Source organism: Frankliniella occidentalis, unplaced genomic scaffold (genome assembly GCF_000697945.3).
Source record: "Frankliniella occidentalis isolate FOCC.00 unplaced genomic scaffold, Focc_3.1 Scaffold327, whole genome shotgun sequence".
Classification (NCBI taxonomy): Eukaryota; Metazoa; Arthropoda; class Insecta; order Thysanoptera; family Thripidae; genus Frankliniella; species Frankliniella occidentalis.
Genome location: NW_026267450.1, coordinates 273,938 through 283,072, shown reverse-complemented (window position 1 = coordinate 283,072; position 9,135 = coordinate 273,938).

Sequence of the window (9,135 nt, the reverse complement as noted above, 5' to 3'; positions counted from 1 at the left end):
GACTTTAGATGGCCAACAAAGTTTGGTGCCAGAGAGAAAATCATTTAAGCTTACTCAGACTGTACACTAGAATAAAACAACTGGACCAGCTGTAATCACTGTGACGCCAACTCAACTTATATCTGATGATTCCATGGGCCGCAGGGCTTATGTCCAGGACAGGTGCACCTCCAGGCCGATAATCTTCCTGCAACACACCAAAGACGCAATTTTATAGTCGAAAAAAAACAGGATGCAAAAGAGGCAGGAAGCATGCAATTTCGACAGAGGTGGTCAAGGTCGACTCTCCTAGACCAATTCCAATCATTTCCAGCAATTTTTATTTTTTTCATTTTTGGCCAAATTTACAAAGGCTATAGCCTTTGTGTTTTTAGCGAAAATTGGTGGGTCCGGATTTCGACGGAAAAGTAGTCGAATCGACAGGGGTGAACCAGGGAACCACAAAACTACTTTTGGTTCCGCAAGAAACCACCCCTGTCCAGACACACTTGAATTTTAAGGGTTGTCTTTTGAATCTGGCGGGCAGCGTACAATGGGCTGCCTACCTAGCGGGCGAGCCGGTACAAGAAAAACGGGCGTAACTCGCTTAAAATGGGTCTGCGACGTGAAATTTCGACGGAGAGTTAGTAAGAGGGTGCTGTCAAACCAATCCTAACCATTCCCAGAGATTTTCAATTTTTATCATTTTTGGCAAAATGCTACCTAAGGCGCACTGGCTAAGAAATCTGCTGCAGTGGGTCAGCACTATGATATTACTGTTACTGTCATGTCAACTCACCTAATCTTTTGGGTAAAATGACTCCATAGACTTCTCTTGCTCATGTCAAGAACATTTCTGGGCCGAGTTCCTGCAATCATATTAAACGGTACTTTGAGCGCTCATCCACTATTAATTACATATAATTTACTCATACAATACACTTTTAAATGCCTCTGTCCCCATGCATCTCTAAATGACTATGGTCTTTCAAATAACTAATTTTGGCACTGGATTAAACATTAAGTGCGAAGGGGCAGCTGCAAATTATCTGCAACGCACATTGATTGATTTTTTGGGGGATTACGCAAATAGTACCACTCGGTTTGCACCCCAATCAGAAAGTAATAAAGTTTTCTGTTCCACGAGAATAAAATAGAGTAAAATATATGACATGTGAAAAAACACTGGCAGGTTCACCCATTTGCATAAAGACCTACAACAGTATTTAACATACTGCATGGATTGGAGGAGTCTACCCATTCAACACCTTTTCAACAAAGCTGACAGTGAGCCAAGTTACTTACATCTCGGCCTCAAAAAAAAAATAACTTACAACTTAATTGTGCGTGTAAAAATTGAGCGACAGGAGCATAACCTCCTACAACAATAACCGGAATGGAACAATTCAATATTCCGGACCGGAAACAATCAAGCACTATACCTCGCGATTAATATCGAAAAGCCGCGTTGTCCACTCTAAAATTCTGGTTAAAATTCTATGATCATCAATTATATGAGTAGGTATTATCGGTATTTGGCAGAAACGCCGATCGTGACACCACTGTTTGTTTACGTTTCTATAAAGGCGCGGGAAATGCGCGGTGGGGAGGAGGAGAGGGGTAGGGTAGGGGACGCGGCGACGCGGCACGGCAAAGGGGGAGAGCAATAATTACGGCATACTCACCGACATATCGTGGTCGCGGGATGTGATTCTTTCCTGGGGTAGGCAATCCCGCCTTGCTTGTCCAGGATGTGATCCTTTGGGGATGCTTCCCGTCCCGTGCATCGTTGTGTGGCTCCAGGCGGCAACACCAGGGAAGTGCCATGTGACAATAATGAAATGATCTGGACAATAAACTATTGTGGACGATTTGCTATTAATAATAATTATATTTGGTGACTTTTAAGAAATATGCACCAGCCGGGGTACACGACGTTTGGAGCCGAATCGCCAAATGTGGGATGAACGTTATTCGAACCAGCGGCCGTCCACGCCCCGAGCGACGAAAAGCGGCATTTTTTTTTAATGCACCTGCACGCTAGTGCGTAGGCAACCCATCGAGCTGCCGCGTATTCTTACGGACACCCGGTATTTGTCGTGGGAGTGTCATCGGCGTGCTCGGGAGGTCCCCAATGACGTCCCCGGGGGCCCGGACGACATCGGCACTACCAGATTTGGACTCAGCGTGCAAAAAATCCCCGATAACACGATATTTCAGTCGTCCTGGTCGTTCCGAGGTTGACGGTCGGTCGGTCGGTCGGTCGGTCGGCAAAACCGTATCTTATTTTGACAGCCGCCCAGCAGAGAACCTTGCCGCATAGGCTCAGGACAACCGAAGTAGAAATCCTGCAGGCAGAGGCATGGTATACGCCGTATGCCAGGCGTCAACAGCACGCCGCCGCTGAGCCCCTCCTCGCCCCCGGCCAATTAGAAATTCAAATTGTATTTTGAAAGGGTATTGCACGCGTCACAGGCGGGACGGAGCAAGACGGCCCGACTGTGAACGGGCCTGGCTGTAGGTGTCCTTGGTCCTTGTCCGCCCCAGGATGTCGCCAACCCAAACCTTCCTGTCCGAGGGTACAAAGGGTGGATGCAGGCGTGCATTCACTTTCATTAGCGTGGCGATGTGGCCAGCCTTTAGGGAATTAATTAATTTAGAAAAATAGGTGGAGAATGGGTCACCACGGCCTATCCCCAACTAACCGAAACAGGGTGGCCGCTGTACCCCGGTTGTACCGCGTCGAAGCAAATGAGTGTACTGGCCCGCATTGAGTGCAGCACACGCGCGGACGGGTTGCCTATTCGCACGGGGCCATTAGGCTACAGGTTGTAGGCAAAACGGACGGAACCCGCATTCGGGCTAGTTTACGAATTTGCTCCCACGTGCCCCGCGGCCACCCCTGTAGGCCAAGGGGGCTGGGGAAACGTGCCACCTCCTCGACCCGCCAAACGAAACGCGCGGGCAGGGGCGGAGATAGAACAGTCATCCTGTCCTGTCCACGCGGCGCCGCCGGGCGCTGGACACACCACACGCGCGCAGCCCAAAGCTTTTCCAAGACTCGTCTTCTCCCAAACAAACACCTCGCCCCCCTCCCCCTTCCCTCCACTTCCCACTGTCGCCCCTCTCACTTTCCCTCCTCACCCCGGCCGGCCTTCACGCCTGATCCGCGGGACATGGAGAGGGGGGGGCGGAAGACGGTGCGGGTCGTTCGGTCTGTTTACCGCTCCCGCGGCCGTTTGACTGTGGCGGGGCGCGGCGGGGCGGGGCGTGGGGGCGTAACTGCGAAGCTCGCGGAACGAGGAGGCAGCAGCAGCAGGGCCTGGTGGGGCGTGGCCGGGCCGGGCTCGCACTCCACGTGCCGGTGGCTGAGATAGGCCCCGCGCCCCGCCGCCGCCCGGCTCCGCTCGCAGTACTGCGTGGTACTGCGCCTCGCGGCCGCGCGCCGGCACCGGCAGGCCAGAGGCGCGCCCTGCGGAGTGCGGGGGGCCCGGGCCCGGGGGCCCTTCTGCAGGGGGTGCGCGCCCACACCCGTTGTGGTCGGGCGTCCTTGGCGCGGGTCTCCTCCGAGGCTGCCATGAGGAAACGACATCTGCACTTGACTCGACCACCGCATGCTGCCGCGAGGCTCGGAGCAGAACACGTGCACTGTCATGCCGGCCGACCAAAAAAAAAAATTAAATCACCAGCAGCTCCCCAACCTCGGGTGATTGACAGGAGGGACGACGCGGCCCAGCTGGGTGCCCGCCGTGCCCGCGCCGCTACGCCCGCGGCCACTCAGCTTTGGCAGTTTGGCAGCCACATTCGTCCGAGATAGGAGCGCCCCCTAGGCGCTAGCCGGTCCACCGCCTATCTGACGAGATACCGTACCGACTGATACCGGGGGGTGAATTGGGGGTCTGGCGGGCGGCGCGGGGCGGGGCGGCGCGGGGCGGCGCGGGGCGGGGCGGAGTACATACACTGCCTGCTGACGTGCGCGATCGTGAATACATTGTGTTGCCGTTGTGAAACAAGTAACGCGATGTGCGGGAGGGAGGTGGCGGCGCGCAGGCGTTGGATTTGAGATAATGTTTGGTCACTCCCCGTACGCCCGCGTCCTGCCCTCAGGCCAGAGGGCGGGAAGGGGGGGGGGGGAGAGGAGGGGGGCCTCAGCCGCAACCCGTCCGCGCAATTTTTACACTCGGGCGCATTAGTTACTATTGTTTTTCAATGACAGGCCCCTCAAGTAGGGGAAGGCCGTCGACCCCGGGCGGCTCAGTCTGCGACTAGACGCGCCACGCCACGCCGCGCCTCAGGACGACGCGACGCCTTGGCGACAGCAGCTCACTTGGGCCCAACGAGCCCGCTGCTGACGGGGCCGCGGCGGCCGTGCCCCGGGCCGGGCCTTCTCCGCGCTCCGCGCCCATATGTTCTTGTTCAAACGCGGGGCGGGGCGGGGCGGTGACGTCTGCCGGCCCCGCTGCAGTTTGGGAAGCGTAGCGGCAGCGATGACTTTGAGAGAGAGCAGGCCCGTACCCGTGGCGGTTCGTATCTCGGCCGCGCCGCCCCCGGCGCCCCCACAACCCAGCGGGCTGCCCAGTGGCCCTCCCTAGACCACTGCCCGTGCGTGCGTGCGTGTGTTCTTTTCCGCTCGTCTGTCCCTTCCCGATGGCTAATCTTAGCCCCGCAGCCCAGGCTGAGGCCGCCCGCGGCCCGGCCCGGTAACGTACCCTAGGTCTCGGCCCGAAGGCTTGCTAGAGGTCGGCGAGGTCGGCCTTCTCTCCGCTGCCGCCCTGGTCTTCCCTTTTGAGTTATTCGCCTCTCCCAATTGTGCTCTCGGCTGTTGTCGCCACCTCCGGCATACTCGCCTGGCGCACAGCGCCCGCCCCCCAGTGCGTCCAACTCATAACAATAACAGGCCGCCCGCCTGACCCCCGTCACACGCGCGCCTCGGCGCGGCTGCGCGGCGCCTCCCGGGTCACTCAGCGCTGGCCCTGACCATGAACACGGCCGCCCCCGCGTACCGCCGCGCCGCCGGCTGGGCCAGAGGCCGCTAGAGGCCGCCAGAGGCCGCCAGAGGCCGCCGAGGGGCAGAGACGCGCCGCGGACAGCGGACGGAACCGCCAAGCTATTCCCGTCCCGTTTCCGCCCTCGGAAATAGGGTTTTTCGCTAAGTACGCGCGCGGTCGAGAGGCTGGGGCCGTCGTGTCGGCACCCCGCCCCCGCCCCGGGTCAGGCCTGGTCAGCCGTGCCCCACACGATCATACTACAAGGGTGCGCTCAAATAGTCATCGCGCCTCGACACGCGCCAGACTCTCGTTCTATTTCGCGACGCGGTAGTACGGCGGGGCGGGGCGGGGAGGGAGGGAGTGCGACGCGGCTTGGGGACACGGGACACGGCGGGCGCGGGTGCCGAGTGGGTCGGTACCAATAGCCCGAAGGGTTTGGCCGCGGTGGTAGTGAAGTGAAAACCGTCGATTTGGGTAATTCATATAATTGTCAGCGAGAAAAAAAACGTCGATAATATCTGATGACAAGAAAGAGATGCCCACAGAATAGAATTTATCCTCGCTAGGCGAGAGGACAGTGAGTATGGATTCCATACTATGGAACCCTCAGTTTTCCATCCGAACGATAATCGAATAGGTAGCACGACGGGTCGAAATACTTGTCATGCACATATGCGCTGCGCAGTTCCAAGCAGGATCTCAGCTGTTGCCCGCCTCCCCTCTTCCCCGTGGGACGGCCCTTCCCTTCTGGTCCCGGCGAACAAACAGCTGTTACACACGGAACTATAAAACAGTTCTCATGACACGAGGAAGAGTGGCGTGGCAGTTGTGACTCATTGTTGACTGCTTGGCTGCAGTAGAGGAATGCAGGAAGGGTCTCCTTGTGATGACATGGTTACAATAGTCCAATGAGCAAGCCAATGAGGCTTACTGTTTTTAAAACCGAGGCATGGTTCGGGAGCCCTATATCACAGGCACCGGATGGCCGATACGGCCCGAATGCCACTTCTATATACGTCTCGTAGGGGGAGATTATCCAAAAAGTACGCGCGACACTCGCCGTTACGAACCAGCGAGTTCAGCCTACATGCTCTCATGGCGCCTGGTCGATAGGCAACATCTCGACTGCATTGCATGCGTGTCGTGCGGGGTGGCCTACCCCGAGTCTCGCAGGCGCTGAGCTCCCTTTATTTGCCAAAATGAATCTGAGAAAAACGGACTCAAGTTCTGGGCGAGCCCTAGACAGGACGGGTGAGTTTGCATCATTACTGCTCACAGTCTATGAAGATGGCGCACGGCCCGGCCCCCGCCCAGTCTAACTATATGTAGGCGAATCAGCCACCTGAGATAACAGGGGTCGAAAGGCTACGTAACTTTGTTGCATTGTAATTGTAGCTACACACGTTCCGTTTGAATTGCGTTTTAACAGTTCCTGTGAATGCGTGACGTGGACTAGTCAGTTTTACTAATCGTGACTGCGAGGCTCGGAGGAACGAATAATAAAAAAAATGTAAAGAGCTTTGAGTCGTGCGAGAACAGGGACTTATACGACGACAGTCCGCTTTTGCGACGGAAAAAAAAAGCATTTGGGTCCGGCTATGTGGCACTTTCGGCTGCGACATGACACGAAGATCCGTATCTTTTATGTATTTAAATTTGTTTGCGCAGTTGGTGCCCCCCTTTGGCCGAACCTTTGGCGGGGTGTATAGGCGCTGCGGGAGGAAGGGCTCTGGGGAGCGACTGGCAAATATGGACATCGCCTCAGAGACCTATTTTCGAAAATCTCAACAACAAAACAAAGCGCATGAGTTTTTTTTTTCGTTTTTTTTTTTTCAAGTACATGACTCATGCATCTTGTCGCCACATGTAACATTTGTCACCTATACTTCTCGGTATAGGTCGTCGTATTATTCCCCCCTTCTGAGCAGATGGGCGGGCATAGCAGCAGGTGAAGTGAGGCGGCAGGTTCCATTCGTAAGTTCCACTGCCCCCGCCCGCATCGCGCTAATCGCAGAGAGGGAGAAGAGTATCACTGCCAAAAGAAAAAGACAACCAGGAACAAGTCCAATATAATTTTTCTGACGACCTCTGATCCCCGCCGCGGCCTGCTATAGATCTCACCCACCGTCCCCCCGCGTGCGTGCTCACCTAGAGTAGTTGGGCAGCTTTGGCCGAGCAGAAAGAAATCGCTAATCGATGTCGAGTCCACGTCGACCACTTGTTGGACCATTTTAATCCGCCGAGTTGACTCGTTTGACACATTTCGACCTCGATTCCACGGGACGCGCGTCCGGCGGTGGCCGCAGTGGTGGCGCTGCCACAGCAGCAGCGTAGCTGCCAGTCCGATTAGCATATGACATTTAACGCGACTGCATTTCTCAGGGCAGAGAGTGATTCCGCTGCATGACACGCCAAATCACTTCTCGGCGTCCTTCGCGCCCGCGACGCAGCCGAGCCGGAGCACGTGTGCCGTACCGGCCATACCGGCTACCTTTACCTCCTGGAGCGTTTTCATCCGCGCGTTTTCACAGACCTGCGGGATGTCAAGAGTCTTGTTTGCCCGCCCCTGACCCGCCCTACATTCCACCATGTCCGCGTTGTGGCCCGGCCTCAGGCCCGGCCTCAGGCCCGGCCGGCCCCACGCGCCGCACCCCGCGAGCTCAACACTATGGGGGGTTCCATTGTAATACCTTATCGGCGGTCTCCGCGAGCCAAGGCGCACTGCTCTGCTGCACATCAATAAAAAACACACAATCAAAATGCAATTTACGATGATTGAGCTCATAAAGGCGCAAGTAGCATAGCCGCCGACCGTATATTCTGTCCTCCTCCTCCTCCGTACTCCGCGCTTACTGGATGTGAGTGACCGATGAGTGACTCCCCCTCCCCCTCCTCTCCAATAGCTGATGTCGATTCGACGGTATCAGAAGACTAGTAAGTATCGGGAAATGAAGCACAGTCGCTGGTGTGTAATCCCCTCTCCTGGTTTCACTCTCGTCCGGGAGAAAGGAGTGAGGGGGGAGGGGGGGGGGCTGGCCTGGTCTCTCAACGCGTTTGTTCCTCACCCACCTTTTTATTCCTCGCTGTGTTTTCGCTAGTCGGTGGCGCCTCGCGCCACCACTCTGCTGAACAACTTGAGCATCGTCCAAGAGTACAGCACGGAGGCGGTGCGGATAAACAAATACACCGTATGCGGCCTCAGGAGGATGACGTTATCGAGGGAGCCGTGGTGGAGGGGCGGGAGAAAGGGGAAAGGGAAACTGATTTTTTAAAAATTTGATTCTTTTTTTATTATTGGACTTGAGATAGTGGCTTATCGGTGGCACAGCCGACGAGGTGGACAAGAACGGCCGAGTGGAGGAGTGAGGTCTGGGTGCACCCGTCAACGAGGTGGTGGTGGTGGGTGGTGCATGTATGAGGGAGGTATGCATGGCGTGGATGGTATTCCAACGGTGTGTCCACGGGGGAAGGGGTAAGAACAATAAAAACGGAAGTTATGGAAAGGTTCCCCAACCTTTTCCCGCTCCTCCCCTGGCCTGCCGACGGCGGGGGTGGGTGGGGGGACGGCCCGGGTCCAGGGGGTAGCGGGGAGAGGCGGAGGAAGGAGCCTTATTTCCACCTCCCGTTTTTGTGCTTCTCACTTGCACCCTGCGCTCCATTCGAATATGCCCTCCGGTGTACACGCGCGTGACGCTAAGCACGCGCGCCGGGCGGCGCGTGGCGGTGCGGGGCGCGGGGCGTGGCGGCGGGGAAGACGTTTGTCAGTAAACAGCTACCACGGCTACACGGTGGCCAGCGTAGCTAGCCGTACGCGCTCGGGACGAAGAGTCGCCTCTATCGCCTAGACCGCCTAGACGCGGCGCCGCGCCCCGCCACGCCTCGCCGCGCTGGTCTTCGCGTAAACAGGCACCTGTCTATAATGGTGCCTGTTGTTTTTGTTGTTGCTCTTCTTTGCGCTTCCGCCCGTACACAACAGTCCTCGAGATAGTGTGGGGCGGATGAGCAGTGCGGACTTAACGCGTTCTATGGACGCGGGGGACAGCTCCAAAATCGCCAAGGAAAGCAAAAGATAACAAAAAAAAAAACGTTCCGACAACTCATTGTGATAGAGGACACGCCCTGCGCTGCCTATCAGGTTGGGCCCGATGACTTGGTGCACCTCGGTGGG